Genomic DNA, 18469 nt, shown 5'->3' with positions numbered 1-18469 from the left:
ATAATTATGACTGTAACACACTTATTTCTTTTTTTGTTAATAGTTAATAACACTGAAAATTTTATTGACTTGACTTTTTAGAACTATAGCACCTCATTTATTAAACATTTATCAATATTATTAACAATATTTGTTTGATGTGCTAAATTTTCATTTGATTTAATTATTAGATCATTTTAAAATTAATAATTATTATTTTATTATTTTTTTTTTTTTGTACGTTAAATAAATATTTAATTTTTTTTTTATCAATTTAAATTATGAAAATTTTTCAATTATATTTATGATCTATTTTTTTCCATGAATATTAATTTAAAATTATTACAATAATATAATTTTCTTTATTAATTTTAATAATATTTTATAAACATATATATTGTATAATAATTAACATTTCTTTGTATATTTTGCAATAATATTTTTCATATATTTTTTTGTCCAAGTTTTTTTTTTTCCGCTCAAAAATCCAATCCAAAAATAACTTTTTTTTTTCCAAAAATAAACCTGAAAAAATAAAAAATTATTTATTTTATTATTTATCATCATTATTGTAATGTATTAAATTTTAAAAAATATTTTTTTAATTTAAAATATGTGATAAATGGTAGTCGTTAAATACTTAATTGAACTCATAAATACTTAATTGTTTTTCAATAAAAGAGAAAATAAAATATTTATTTTATGAAATATTCATAAATTGAGTGAATTTCTTTTAAAATTTAAATTGTAAATATAAAATAGAACGGGAGCATTACTTGTTTATTTGTTATATTTTGTAAATAATAAATGTACTTATTAAAAAAGTATAATTATAGGTTAATTTATTCGCACATTTATAAAAAAAAATTTTCCATATACAGTAGATTTCCATTAACTATGAGAAATTTTTAATTTTTTTTTTTTTTAAATTAATAAATAATGGAATAGTGTGCTAAATATTTTTTTTGTTATAAAAGTATTACAATAAAATATTTTTGTTTAAATTTTAAATATTTTGAATTTTTCTGTGAAAAATATTTAATTTTAATTGTTAATACACATTTAACAATGTAACAAAAACAAATAGTACATAAAGCAAAACTGTTATACAACTGTTATACAACTGTTATACAAATTGCATTTAACATTAATTTTTACTACAAGATGGAAAAATTTTATTAAATTGTGATCTTGTAATAAAATTTATTTTGTACTTATATATAAAAGTATAATGCACACTTTAGCTTGACTGTAGCAATCATTTTATATTAAAAGTTATAGTGCTTTCAAAAAAAAAAAAAATTATATTTTCGATATCATTTATACCTACGGTCTTGTATTCAAATTAATTTATATTATATTAAGTCAAATTTCAAATGCAAAATTTAAGATCTAAGAGCGCGTTAAAAATTAAAAATCGCAATAAGTACAAAGAGAAAGAATGCCAAATATAGACTAAATCATAATTTTTGCATAACAACATGTTTATTTAAAAACATTTTTTCCAATACATACATACACATTGTTGTTGAATATACGTGAAATGTTTATGTAAAGAAAATTCATGCATGTTACATTAACCTTTTATTTAAAAAAAAAAAAAAGGGCGATTGAATTACGATAATTAATAATGAACACCGTTATATATCATGAAAGAAATAAAATCAAATAAATCAATTAGATAATTATAAAATTATTTTATGCAATAATAAATTTTAATTTATTCCTAATATACACATATAAAGTCCAGCAAACTTATTGAAATTCGAGTATTAATATTATATTGTAATTGAATAAAGTCTGTATAACACTACATATAATAATATTGGAGAAAATATTAACAAATTTTTATTATTGTTGTACATCGGTATAATATAGTTTTATGAGGGTATAGGTGAATAAAATGAGTTTTTATTATTATTATTATTATGATTGTAGGGAGAATGAACTTCAGAAATTAAGGTATATCAAATTAAAAAAATTATGTTTTATTACTTAACTTATATTTGCATTTGCAAATAAAAAACTTATACTAGCATGTTTTTCGCATAATCATTTATACAAAAAATTTAAAAATAAATTTTATATTTATGGAATTTTGGCATGTTATAGTTACGACATCAATTATAATTAAAATAATATTTGTGTTGCTACAAGTAAGTCCATGATTGAATTTCAAAATGAAAATGTACTAAAGAAAATTTTATATAATGTAAAACAGTAAAAATTTCATTATATAATTTCAATTACATAATTTTATATAATCTGTTTGTTATATTTAAATTATGTAAAAATTTAAATTGTTATACAAATTATTCTGATTTGAATTGATATGATAGACTTTGATTTGATATATTTGTAAAACTGTTATATCCCAGTGATAGTAAGAGAATAAATAAAATTTTTAATGTAAATTGCATTGTTTTACCCTAGAGCATCTATAATTTAATCGCTTGCTTGAAATTGTTTCAGTCAACTAAAAATATCATATATTAATTTGCCATTTCATTAAACGGAATAATAATTATTTTTTTAATTAAATGTATACCCATTAATTATCATTGTTGTTGTTGTTGATGATCCAATCTCACTTTTTTATTAAATTTCTCTCTTATCAATTTTTGTCTTCTCATATAACTACTTATTTTAAAACGCATATTTAATTTTAACGTCATTGTTAATTCGCTATACTTAATACAGAAAAACAAAAAATTTTGTTTGCTTACAAAAGGCAATGATAACAAATTCTAAGCTTTTCTTTTACGTGTCAAAAATAATACAGAAAGAAAGAGGGAGAAAGAAATACATTTAATATGGTTTATTAAAGTTTTTGTCATAGAATGATAACATTGCGTTTTAAAGTATGTATGTGTATATAGAAAACTGTAAATTACTCCGTAATAATTGCTAATACACTTTGTATAAATACAGCGATCTTCTATATATATGAAAATTCTGTTATATGTATAACAGTTAAAACTAAGTAATAAAATTAAATATACTGATTTGACGTTAAGCATCTATATGCGAAAATGTTATGCTATCTATAAATAAGATAAATGTATAACTGTTATACAGAGGAGAAAAAGGTGTCATATAATTATTACTTTTAAAAATTATTGTTCTTACAAATTCGTTAAGTGAATTCTCTCACTCTCAATTCATTAAACTAGAAGTATACTCGAAAATTTGAAGCTAATTCACTTTTCATTAACTTTCTTATACTCATTCTACGAATATGCGTATTATATATAATTGTTATACACAAATTCGCAATAATTTGCGTATAACGGATGACATTCCATCTCAAAATTTTCTCAAAATATTTTACGTAGCCAAAGATACTATAAATCAGATTACCAGTGGGTGGTTCACAGGGACTTGCTAAAAATTTTAAAAAATTTATTATAACAATTACATTTAAAAAAAAAAAATTTTATTTACTTTTAAGGGTATTCCAAATAAATTCTTATAAAATTTATAAATAAACATAAATACGAGTAGCCATATTAAACAAAATATTTTGTTTGTGCCTTAACAATATTTTATTTATGTTAGTTACTATTATGATATTTTTAAAGTGTTTTCTTTGGTATTCCTTTGTCAACACAAAAATAAAATCAAACTATAAAAAAAAAAAAATTCTAAATAAATCTCTTTTTCAATAAAATTATATTTGGCATAATACCGACAATATAAATAAATAAAATGCACAAACATATATACCCATATATTATGTAAGTATGTCAAGATAAGGACACAGTTTACGAGTACCTATATGTATATATATATTATGTAATGTGTCTGTATAAGATAAAAATCAAAATATTTATTGTTACAAAATAATGTCAATTTAGAAAAGGATTCCATCATAAACAAATCAATTTTACTCTCTTCATACCACACATACATATCAACTATATTTAAAATTAAATTACGTATAATATACGCGAATAAACAAACAACACACATGAGAATTCTATATAAATTTGATGGGAGCCCCTTTTTTTAAATTCACCGAAATCGGAAATTAATGTAGGTTGTTTTTCTTTTTCATTCACATGATTATACTTACATAACTTTTATACACAAGTATTCATAGGGGATTTTTTGTTTACTAAATATATTATATGTAAGGAATCTGCTATTGAAAATTAGATCAATTCAATATTAATAGAAAGTCTCCTATTATAGTGCAAATAAATTAAATTTTCTATATTTATAAATTATTTTTTGAATCCTAATAAATTTTATTTCTTTTTTTTTTTTTGAAAAATTGAAATTCTTTTGAGATTTGAACGCATCAAATTTAATTTTATAAAATGATTAAAATTTCGAAATGGAAATTTAAATATATGTGTGTGTGTAAATTAAAATTAATTTCAATTCTATAGGTAAAAATTAATGTAGGCCTTCCTCTACGTAAAACTTGATTATCATAAAAAAATTCTTTTGTATCTTAAAATAATTATGAACACTTAACATACATCGCTGTGGAATGTTATTGTTTTTATATAACAGTATTACAGTTCAAAGTTACATTATAGTGTACACTCATAATAAAAACAATTTTATATGGTAATTGCTTTAAATAATTTGAGTTTTTAATTTTAAATCATAAAATAATTAAGAAAAAATAAATAAAGTCTATCTTGTTATAGAAACCACAATCATTCACTCAATCACAGCAATTTCTATCTTTCATAGTATAATAATCACCTTAAGTTGAATTTTATAATTTTATGACATTTTGTTGACGCGCGTCTAATAAAAAAAATTATTACTCGTTTTTTGTGTTAAACACCAAGGTTATAGTAAAAGATTCCGAAATTTCTTTAATTTATTTTAAATTTATACAATAGGCAATAGAAAATTTATTGTAGTGCATGAGCAAAGTGCATAAATATCAAGAAATAACATTTTCAGTTGGGTTACGAAAGGTTGTATATACTCGCAACTAAGAGTGTATACTCACAAACGTATATCATAATAGAATTGATTTAATTCTTAAAAGAGCAAAGATACTTTGCAGCTCAGCTGTTAGAGCTTTCGCCTAGAGTCCAGTTCGAGGAGAAAAATTTTTTTTTGAAATTTTTCTGCCTTTACTCGTTCTTTTGATTTCGTATAATTCATCTGTTCTGCAATTGTATGAAAAAATTTTCATTAGTTATTCTTAGCAAAACTGTCCTAATCTATGATGTTTTTGGTTAGAAAGTGAATGGCGTTTCAATAACTAGGTTATAACAAATTTCAAACTTCATATTTATTTTTTAATTATTAATCTGTTTCATAGCCAAAAATCTTCCAATAATTATTAAAAAATTCAATTTTCAGAAGCGAAAAATTTTTTTATATAATATAGGAGTTCTTTTCTATTTTGCGGTTCATCAATTTTTATCATTTCACTCAAATCAAAAAAATTTCGAAACCAAAGGTGTTTAAATACAACTTTTCATATATGTATAATAATATTATGGTTCAGAGAGAATAACAAATTAAGAGTAAATTAAAATCTGAATTAATTAATTTGATTTTATGTGTTATACACACGTAAACATATAGATATAAATACACATAAAATACCTGATTAAATATTTTAAAATTTAATTTTTAAAAATTTTCTAATTTATAAATATTTTTATTTTTTTCAAATGAATAATTAAATACGGAAATGAACTATTTATTTTACATCCCAATCAATTTTGTTCTTAAATATAGGTGGGTGAAAAATAGTTGATGGTATTTTTCAAAAATCAAATTTCTTATACATATACATACATAAATAAAAATTGTAATTATTTACAGAATATATATTCATAATTTTGTACATAAATATATTAGTAATAAGCTCTTGTATTCGAGTGCCAAATAATAACAAATCTAAAATACATAGGGGAGGAGTAAATAATTTTTGTTTTCATATTAAGTGAAATTATTTTAAATTGAGCGGAAATTTTTTAAAATTAAAAATATTTTAATTTTAATATTTAAATTTAATATTTTCATTAAAATTTTATACAAAATCTAATAATAAATTTGTTTTGGTACAATAATTAAAATTAATTAATTAGGGGGGTAATTAATTAGCTGGTATATAAATTTTGTTAAGAAAAATTTTAATAAGAAATTTAAAGACTAGTTATTAAAATTGTCTAGCATAAAATTTATTTCGGCCAATTTTGCAAAATATTCCGGCAAATTGTAAGTAATTGAGTCAATTGTTGGTATATAAACGTACTGGCTATTAGTTAACAAGTACAGTTTATATTTTTGTTGAACAATTTTATTTTATTCAGGTTGTTTTTGAAATATGGGGTTGTTTTATGATTTTTATTAAAAAATATTAAATTTATCAATTAAAACTCTTATAATATTAATACAGAAATTCAAAAAAATTGCAAAAATTAAACGATTGAATTTTATTTTATATTAATTTCTAGAACCTTTTATTACTCGTAAATGGAACAAATTTGATCTAATTGTATATATATACAAAAATAATTGATTTACAATTTGATTCTTTAAATTTAAGATAACATTCGATTATTATTCACGCTATCATTAAACAACAAAATTTTATTCATATTCTTAAAATATTTTTGTTGTACACAAGTAAATTAAATATAAAGACATTCATTATTGAAAACGCCTGTATAATTTTAGATCAATTGACGTATATTTTACTAAAAATATTATTTTATTCGTCCTTGCAATATAACTTGTTAAAATAATGTTAAACAATAATATATATAATAAAATTTATTTGGTCTAAATCTGAACTATAATGCATGCACTCCTTAAATATTATAGGAGTGTGGTACAAAACATTAATTGGAAAATACTAAATAAACAATTTTCTTTTGTTATTACATTTTTGTTACTATTTTTATTAAAATAAAATTTTTTTTACTCTACATTATTAACAATTATATAATAACTTTGAAACTTGATACTTGAAGAGTAAATAAAATAAGAAAATGTGATAAAAATGGTGCCTATATTTTTTTTATATTTTTTGTTAAAAAAATTTTTTTATGAGGTGATAAAAGTAAATTTTATACACACTATACAAATTTTTGTAATTATAACAAAATATTAAGTATGTAAAACAATAATATTTGCAAAAAAAAAATAAACAATAACATACTTATAGGCGTTAAAATTCGCTACATATTTGTATGTATATTGTAAAATGTAGCTGAACAAGTGTTCATAAAATTTTTATTGTTTAAAATCACAATATTGTTATATTGTGGATAGGAGCTGATACGGGAAAGTGTATATATTAGTTGCATATGTAATGTGAATAATGAGACTTTAGCTCAGTTAAAGTTCAGAAAAGTGAATAATGAAATTTACATTTATTTTAATAAATGTTAAATTAATCAACAGTTTTTCAAAATATTAAAAGAGAATATTAAGAGAATTAGTATTTATCATGGAATTGATTACTAGCCTTATCATAATGATTTTAGCGAATATTTGGTACTATAATAGATGAATTCGCTTTAATGTCAAAAGATTGGCGAATGAAAATGGCAAAATTAAAATAACAATCAAATTATTTTGATGTTATAATAGTGTCATTTTTGCTGTGTAGAGGTAAAAATATTTGAAATCTGCTAAGTTAAATCCTTCATCGATTCTAATTTGATATGTTTCTGAAATTCGCTAAGTTCATCACGTTTCGCTGATCATATTAAGACCTCAAATAATAAGAATAGTGAAGTAATCTAGTTATTGTTGATTTCTTATTTTAAAATAGAGAAAATTTAAAATAATTTAATAACTATATTATTAGGTGGGATACAGTAACAACCTATGGTCGATATAATGAACTTCTACTGTATCAACATTTAATCAATTTTATACTAGTCGCAATTTATGTACTTAAAAAAAATTCACAGTAAATTTTATAATAAACAAGTATGGGGATATTAAAAATTAGAGAATAACACTATTGTTTTTTGTTTTAGCATTCAAAATTAACATTTTTAAAGGTGGTTACAACAAGTTTATGCAATAACAATTATATTTACCAAAAATTTATATACTAAAAGTCATCATAAATATTATCGAGAATACGCCTATTAAAAACAACAACAAAGCGTATTCTTACAATTTTAATAAAAAAAAAAATCCAATTAGTTAAACATGACAGTGTTGTGTGTTCCTTAAACAATAAATTTTTTTTTTTTTAATAAAGCATCTATAAATATTGTCTAAAATCTGAAAAAATTTACACAATTAATTTAAAAATAACAAGAGAAAAATATTTATTGAATCATTTATGCTTTTTTCTTATATGAGTTTAATTATTTATAATTTATAGCGCCTATATGAAAACCAGAAATTTTTATTTTTTTTGTAAAACTCCAGCTGATTGAACACCTTTTTAGTCAAAAACAAAATTCCTTAAATTCATTCAATCTATATACTTCCGTATATTTAAAAAAAAAATGTTCGTAGATATTTACGAAATTTCTTTTATAAATTTTTGGTATTTTTGGTACTTAATCTTAATAAGCATTGGTCATTAGCATGTGTTATGATTTTAACACTGAAATAATTAAATAAATTTTTTAAATATATCATTTTCAATAATAACAATAACACCATTAAATACAATGTAAATTTGGAATTAAAAGAAAAATTTCACAAAATATTTGAAAACTACCAAAATTAGATATTAATTGGGACCATATAATATTCAGATTATATTGCGGATTTAAATTTATGTAATAAATCCAAAAATTATAATTTAGAGAGATTCAGCAACTTTATTGACATATATAAACTGTAACCAACTGTTTAAAATCAAACAATTTATCAAATACTGAAGTTTCAGTTGAAAGTATTGGATTTATAGTTTGCATTCCATAAAATCATACCTTAATTATGGGGCCGAATTCTTCTTATTATACTAAAGTACAATTTATAAATAATGAAAATTTTGAAATTACACAAGAAAATTAAAATACCCTTAATATACGGGACAAAAGATTGAAATTTTTTATTCATTATAACACAAATTTCATTCCTTTATATTGAGAAGAAAATACAGAAAACTACTCCACTACCGTATAAACTAAATAACTTTCAAATGAAAGTTAAAATTAAAGTGTAAATTTGTAAATATTAAATTTTCACTTGGCCGTGATTCACATTATAAAATGAATCAACTTTCAAAATGTCTACATATTCACATATATAAACACAAAATCTCTAAATGTACATATATGCTAATCAATTGATTTATATCAAACAATATTGTTATATATGTATATATGCATGTTTGCTAATTAGCAAGATTATAAATTGAAAAATATGTAAGATCTGCAAGTTTTTTCACATATTTTTTTTTTTAGTTTGTAAGATTTTACTATAGGCACTACTACTCGTATAGTTCCTAATTTATTACCATATTTAAACAATTTCCTGAGAATTATTTTTGTTTTGTTTGAAAAAAATTATGTAAATATTTTCATAACCTAAATTACTAACTATACTAACTTGTATTTGAATGTATGTATGTATAACATGTGAATAACTAAATTTATTGTAAATAGTATAAATTGTGTAAAATATATAAACATTGTAACTAATGTTCCATTCAATTGGAACAAAAACTAATTAAAACTAGTTTATATGTTCGAATTTTTTTTAGTACAATAAATTAATGTTAAAGAAAAATTCTTTTTAAAAAAGTAAGTAACAAGTACAAAACTAAAAAAATTTAAGTATGTAAGTAAAGTAATTAAAGTTCACTATGCCGTTAATATACCAAAAAACATTCCAAAAAAAAAAAACTTACTAAACAGGTTTTTTTTTCTATTTTTTCGGTATAAGTACGAGAATGACTGTGTTTTTAAAAAAAAGAATTGTTGTTTTAACAAACAATATTTTTTTTTTGCATTGCTCTGCTTTTGTTTTCATTTTCTATAAATAAGAATAAAATAATAATTTTTTTTTTAATTTAGTGTAATTATTTTAGTTGTAATTAGACAAAAGTTCAATAAGATATTTGCGATTCTAAAACTTAAAAATTAATTATTTTTTTTGTAAATTTGCAAATATTTTTTTATTACAGAATGGATTTTAGTTGAGATGTTATGATTTACTATGGAAGCCATTTTAATTTTTTGTTTTTTTAATTTATTGCAATATAAATTGGAATAGTTATAAAAGATTTATGAATTCAATAAATTATTTAAGAATTTTTACTTCGGCAATAATAATCAATAAAAATCATATAAGCGATCTCTAATATTTAATTTACTTACATAGTAAGTTTTAGTGATAGTCAAATTATTAAGATCCGGGGTAAAATTTTAATTTTTAGAACTTTTATACAACAAAATAAAATAAGCACTCCTAAAAATACTTATTATTAATTTAAATATGTATGTTCCGCCAATCGTTCTTGTTTAACATAGAAAGCCGAATTTTTGTATATAAATGTATCTATGCTACAATCATACTTTATCTCTCTCCTACCCTGTAATAATTATGGCCTCTCGCAAAATTCTCATTTTTTACATTTTATTTTATTGAAATCACAAATTGATTTTCACATTCTGCACATGCTGAAAAGTAATGAATGACTTCTTCTATTATAAAATTATCCGCTTTATTTTAAACTCGTTTTTTTTCTTCAAATTTGTGATATGGCATTTCTCTTAAATGGCAAGTTATAGGAATCTTAAATTTTAGCAACTTTAAGAAATTAAAAAATTATTTGTTTCTTTTCCTTCAAAATCACCTAAATCACTTAATTATAGCCCTCGAATTCCGCCTTTATATTAACACTTTTCTTTTAATTTCTGTTCCTTACGCCTAATAGTATGCAATATTTTCATCTTTTATTCAAAATATAATTTTTGTATATTAATAAAATATTTCAAGTATTTCGTTGTTTTTATCAAAATTTATTACAATAAATATCACTACTTACACCACTTAGTGACTTACTAAATAAATCGGACTATTATACTAAATCACTATAAGAAATAAAAACGCAAGAATATGCAATTGACTATAGACTTTGATACAGGATTTTAAATTGCAAACTTATATATACACTTATATAAAATTAATTAAGAATATTAACTAGACTATAAAAATATTTATAAAACGCAATATAGTTAAGTATCTGCAATTAAAAAAATCGGATACAAATCATGCAAAATATAAAATCAATCAAATATAAAATGGTAACGATGACAATTGAAAAATTTAAAAATTAATTTACACTTTATTGCTGCTATTCTATAAATAACCACAGTGATCATTTGATATACATATACGAAATTATTTTAACTACCTGCTTTATAAAGCACTTGTTTATAAAAACAAGAATTAACTAACTATTACCAGGTATTAAAAATCATGTATAGTTATTTTTACATACATTTGTTTTATACACACAATATTATATTTTGATCATGGATCGGTCACTCACTTTTTTATAAAACCGGATTTATGACGTCAAAGTAATCATTTTCCCCTGTGTATATTTAAGATATTAAATTTAATAATAAGACAAACGTAAAAATTTTATATTGATTCAAATATACACACGTATATTTATAATTATAAACGTATATATTTTGTAAGTATTTCCAATATTTAAATTAAGTGTAAGTTAATTCCATAGTGTTATTATAGATTTTCAAATTAATCATACACAATAGCTTAATAGTTTAATTTGGAATACCTACGTGTCTGTACAAAATTTTCTCATATTTAAGATTCAAATTTTTCAAAAGTTGAGCATATACAGGCGTTTTCAAAATTATTTTATACTTTGATTAATTTTTAAAACATGTTTTTTCTTCTCTTAATGTGATCATTTGTGATCGCGATCATAATCTAGTTAAAAGGTATAATTAAATAAGTAGGTGATATTTAAAAAAAATTTTTATTAAATACTGGAATAAATTTTAATAATTTATTGTATAAAATAATCGAATTTCATAAGAATTTGTTTTCTTTGTTAATCTCATAAAGTCGAGATCTTATTTAAACATTTTCCGGTTTATTCCAAATATTGTTGCTTTTTTTTTTTTTTGACAATAAGTTTAAAAATAAACTACAAATTTTTTTTATCTCTTTTATTCTTTTTTGACTTATCAACAAAAAAAAACGTCAACATTAAGTTAAAAAGAATGAAATGGTGAATGAAATGTGGTTTTATAAGACGCCGTAAATTTTGTGTTAAATCGATGTTTTGTAATATTTTGTTAATAATCTGCCGTAATTTCAATTGTAGAACTAAATTTTAATAAGCCAATATAAATTCATTTCAATTTCCTGCAATAGGAATTTGCATTCGCCTAAAATTCGAAATTTGGGTCTTGTTAATGCACACTCATTCACTAATTTTTAATTCTGATAAATTATTTTATATTTTATTGAAAATCTCAAGCTGAATAATGTAACTTAACTTGGAAGAGTTACGATATTGTGTGACAATAATTATTAATATTAAAAAGATTTGTAAACTTGGTATGTATCACGAATTCGCCAACAAATCTGACGCATATAACAGTTTAAAATTGTGTACATAGCAAACTCGCCAAATTTGTTTACGAATACGATAAAAATATGATAAAGTAAAATAAGAATGTACAAAAAAAAATAAATACTCGTAATATACAAATACGATCGAATTCGGCAGCTCAAGAGAGTTTAACAAGTTGGCGGTCTCACCAATAAGTTCATTGATTTTAACAAAAACTATTCTCGTATTTACAATATGTCTAGTATTTCAGACTGCTATTTTGCACCATACTACTCGATTCGAACTTCAACATTTTAATTTTGAACAAAAGTCGAATGAAGACTCACTCTCTTATTATTGTTTCTTACACTATTTTGCCTGTTACTAAACCAAATAACTGTTTTGTTAATATTTTTTATTGTACTCATTTTAAAGAGAATTAAAAAATTAAAATTAATTATTTTTTTCATTTCTTTTCCTGCCAAATAAATAAAATTAGTTTTAAGTTATACATCAAAAAAACAAAAAATTAATTATGACCTTGAAATAGATTGTTTATCAATGATTTTATTTGAATTTAGATTTAAGCAATGTCATAAATCCCAAGTTATTTCCCAAATACCTAAATTTGTTGTGACAAAAACAGTTAAACAATTAATATTATTGATTTTGCAAATCTGCAGTTTTAAAAATGTTTGTTTTTCTTTATGTTGATTTTTTATTATTAAATATTAATTAAACAGAAAATTTTAGAATACAAGAGAAGAAATTTGTTAAAATTAACAGAAAATCATTTGACTGAAATAATTTCCAAGTTTTTTCTTGAAAAATTTCTAATAAACTTGATAAATTTGTAAAACTTGGTGTATATAATATGAAAATACTAGAATGAATTTTTTTTTGTACTCATATAAAATTTTAAATATTTTAAATTGAACCCTACAAACCAATTTCATTTGTTACATGATCAAATTAAAAATTTTTTTTTTCTAATTACAAATGCGTGTATTTAAATTATTTTTTAAAAATTTAAAATATGCAATTAATTTATTAAATATTTTCATATAATTTAAAATGCTAAGAATATTTTAATAAATTTTCTAAAACAAATGAAAAATATAGGGGAATTTATTAACAAAATAAAATTATACATTTCACGCTTAGCTATCAAATATTCGTGTAACAGTCATTGTTTTCAAATTAAAATACAAAATTGTTAACAAATTAAAAAAGTTTAAAATCGCTCAGTATTACAATTTTGAAAATGAAATATAACAAAAAATTTTGTTCCAATAAAGTCTTCATCTAAGCTTAGCATTCAAAATCCATGTATATAGATAATATGATAGTATTTAATTATAGCAATTACAAGTTCTTGTTACCCACAATTTGAACATTTTATAATATAATGTATGGTTTCAATTAAAAAATAATAATGAAATTATCAAAATTTTTATGTCCTCTATAATCTATGTCATATATAGCCCCCTGACATATTATAATCTTACGTAATATAATCAAATATCTAAATAATAATTTCAAAGTATGGTTACAATTTTTATAAACAAAGTATCAATTTAAATTACTAAAACATGTACCTAGTCTGCCAAAAAAAATTCTGTAATAAAGTATAGATAAATTGCATAGAATAGGGTGTTTGCCAAAAATTAATATGAATATAATTTTTGGAACTGAAACTAAATTTTCTTTTATAATATTTTATCAAAAAAAAAAAAAATAATAATAATATAGGTTATGTTAATTAATGAATTACAATAAATTTGGGTTTCAAAATATCAAGTTGTTGTATAGTAGGCAAGCAGAATATTCAATTTTTATTATGCTTTAATAAGCGGGCATGGGAAAAAAAAAAACAACAAAATGGCAAAATTAAATAACTACCTCTTTATTTCTGTTATTTTCTGCCTTCTTTTCTTGCTTATTTTTTTGTTTTTTTTTTTGTATGCTTGTAAAGGTGTTGAAATAATCCAATGTTAACGTTGAAGGTTAAATTTTAAAAGTTTGAGTCAAATAAAATAAAGTGGTTTTAGGTTTTTTTTTTTTTTTTCGTTTTCTTTGCAAAAGTCTTGTTTAAAAGCTTTGCTTTTTTTGTTTCGTTTTTCTTTTATACTCTTTTTTGTTTTTGTTGTTGTGTACTTTGTACTTTACGGCTTAATTTATTTTATATACACTTTGTATTTTAAGGTATATATACATGTATGTATATTGAAAACAAAATGAAGAAACTATAAAATTCACCGTTTCTTATTTCTTAGTTTTGAACTTTAATATTGGCTTTATTAATTCGATTAATTGCATCACAACATTCTTCGAAAAATATTCACACAAAAACCAACACCAATATAACAATAAAATTAAATTTAATTTTCTAATTTTGAAATATTTTTTTTTTGATTTTGGTTAATTTAATCTTTCTTTTTTATTAAATTATTTGGTAATTTTTATAATTTTCTTAAATCGGAAATTTCTCAACCACAAAATTTTCTATTTCATTTTATCGAAAATAGCAATTTTAATTTTTTTATTTTTTTTAACTAAACTCTTAAATTCAGCAATTTTCTTTCATTACACATTTATTTTTTTTAAAATTCCATAATATTTTCAATTTATTAAATGAATTAATTATAATAATACAAAATTTTTATTCTTCATTTAATCGAATTTCAATTTTTTTTTTCAATTTTTCTTTAATTAACGGAATACGGTCAAAAAAATTTTTTTCTCTCTTTTCAATTGTTTAATTTTATTCTTTTATTTATTTTGTTTTTTAACAGTACATTCATATTTGTAATCCGTTATAATTGAATAATTTTGTAAAATAATTTCAAATTTATTTTTTTTTTAATATTTAAATTATTTTCAAAATTTTGTTTTTTTTTAATATTTATGCGCTTAATAACCGTTATAGTTATTTCCCGTTATTTTTAATTTTATTGAGAAATCCTATCTCGAGTACGTTTTAACCGCAACTGAATAAATTTTTGAATAAATTTCACTTTAAAAATAAAAATAAATACACCATTTTAATACACACGCAAAATCCATAGAGTCTAAATAATAATTGTTGAGTATATAAAATGTGTTGGATTTTGTATTAGGTGAAGATGAAATAAATGCAGAAATATGGTGAAATTATTGAACATATGGTTGGTTTTTTTAAATAAAAGAATTGGAAAATTAATACATACATACTTGTGTAATTGTGAAATATTTATGTGTATGTTGTGTTTTGTATATACGCGAAAGAGAGTAAATAAGAAATTATAAAATAAATAAAAAATTAAAAATTGTTGCAATGCAAGAATTTTCAATATTTTTTTTTTGTTTTTGTGCGTGTTGAGTATTTTATTCACCATTATTTCATTTTAAATATTTTATTATTAATGATAGTAACTTGTCTCTCTTATAGTTCTTTTTTTGCTTTTGTTTTTAATTGCATTTATTTAATTGCATATACTATAAATAAGTATAACACTATATATTGAACATTAATCTACCATAAATTAATTTAGTCGAATTTTATGATTGTTAAATATAAAATATAAATAATGTATGTATATATATAATTGAGTATAATATATAATTTTCAACATTAATAAAACTGCGATAGTGTTGTTGACATATCAAACTGCATTATTATTATACTAATAAGTTCTGTGTGATAGTTACTGGCATATAAATTTGTAAATATTATTATGATAGCAATATAAAGCATACGCAATATAAATCATTATGTATAACTAAATAAGCCTACATATTCAAGAAGAACTATGTATGTACATATTTGAAATTCGAATAATTTTTGAAAAATTCAATTTCTAATTTCATTCATAAAATTAAATTTTTATAAGTATGTAAATAAGAAAAATATAAAATGTGTATTTTATACAGATTTTTTGTGTTATTTAAAAAATTCTCTTTTTCTCTACTTTTTTTACTAATATGGTGAGTTTTTTGTTTTTGTTTTGATAACACTATTTTCGAAATTTTTTTTTATTCAACATTTTCATTTTAATTCAACAAATTGCGGGAAATTATTTAAGAATATGTTTGTGACTTGTAATGGTAATGGAGCTACATGCGAATATACTCTTATATTATACATTATAATGTATATTAATATTTTGTTTACAATAAATTTTATTTCGAATAAAATAAAACTCTCTCTTCTGTTTTGTTTTGATTACACTGTTTCGCATTGTTATTTTTTCTATTTTGTTGAATACCATGTTGAATATCGTTTATGTATTTTATATTGTTGTTATATATACACAGTATTGAAGTTATTAATATACTCATATAAGAATTTGTGATAATTATATATTTGATATATGTACATACCCGTCGTACATATTTATTTTTCATAACGTATAAAATAGAATGAAAAATGTAGACAATTTGACTAAAAAATATTTTACATTGCTGCAGTGCTGAAACGCACGATTGCATTTGAACATTTTAAAATTTGAATTTTATTTTATATTTTGTATTGAAAAGAATGAATTATAAATTTTTAATTAATCGGTATTATTTGTAATATATTCCAATAAATTCTAAATAATTTTTTTCTTTTGGAATTTTTGAACTTCCTGTGTCAATAACCTAAATCTGTTCATATAACTGTTTGAAATTTTACATTGATAAATTATTTTTACTTTTTAATAATTAATTACATTATTAAAGAAATGACCATGAATTTAAAAAAAAAATTAAAATGACGTCTTTGATTTATAATACCGTCATCATTAAAATTATTGTATTGAAAGTAAATTATTATTCTTATAGTAGAGCTATATGATTTATACTGGCATATGCTTACCTAATTTGATATAAAATAAAATATTCACAAAAAACTCAAAAATACAATCATATTTTGCTAAAATTGTACTATGAATAAAATTGCATATATCAGGGAGCTGACGACTTTTATTTATTTTTGAATTTACCATTTAAGGGCCTACAATAAAAATCATATTTATATACTTAGAAAATACTGGAGAACTAAGCGATTCTGAACAAGTTTCCAAATTTTTTAATTATGAAAATTTTATGTTTCTTGCCAAAATTTAATACTGCCCCCATATAAAGTTTCAAGACTAACAATTTACAACTAACTTTAGTCAAATTTCTAATTGCCACGTGACAAACATGTTACATATGTCTTTATAAAATTTATGTCATAAAATAACACAACCCGATAACATTTCAAATAAAAATAATATAATTATGCACATACAAGTGTATATGTTGTATATCTTGTTACGGGCCCAATGTCTGACACAATATATAAATTGAAATTAATGCAAAATATAAATACTAAATGTGCACTGAGAGACTTCTTCATACAATGATTAAAATTAAAGTGATACCTTAATATGCTATAGGTAGTTCTCAAATTAACAGAATATTCCTACGAAATCCAAACTTAAACTTCTAAAATTACTTATTCTAACACTTGTCATAAAAGTAATATAGTTTTTATTCTTTATCTGTAATAATGTAGGTACATATTCAAATATATACCAAGACTAGTAATATGATGCTAAATAAAGACGCTTAGATCAACAGTCTACTTACATTAGAATATTAAAATAATTCTATATAATAATAACATACACCTTTCGGTTTCATTTACAAATTTGCATATTTTATTCAAAACATTAGGCTTTTCATGCACTTATATGAATTTCTTTATTATACTTAGAATTTGTATATATATATATATATATATATATATATAGCTTCCTCGTTCAAAAATTCTTAGCATGCTTACAACATAATATAATTGTAATAAATACACAAATGTAAAATTAAAAGCTGCTTGAATTTATTCACTTGTGATTCAAATGAATATTAAAGTAGCACATTTCCTTTTAATACATGAAAGAATTGTACTCTAAGGAAATTACACACATTGTGTCATATTATTGTGTCATGTTATTGCACATATTTTAAAGGGGATGCAAG

This window comes from Condylostylus longicornis, unplaced genomic scaffold, assembly GCF_029603195.1.
Source record: "Condylostylus longicornis isolate FDR11 unplaced genomic scaffold, ASM2960319v2 ptg000030l, whole genome shotgun sequence".
NCBI classification, from domain to species: Eukaryota; Metazoa; Arthropoda; class Insecta; order Diptera; family Dolichopodidae; genus Condylostylus; species Condylostylus longicornis.
The sequence above is the reverse complement of the archived record's forward strand: the minus strand, read 5'-3'. Positions refer to the sequence as shown.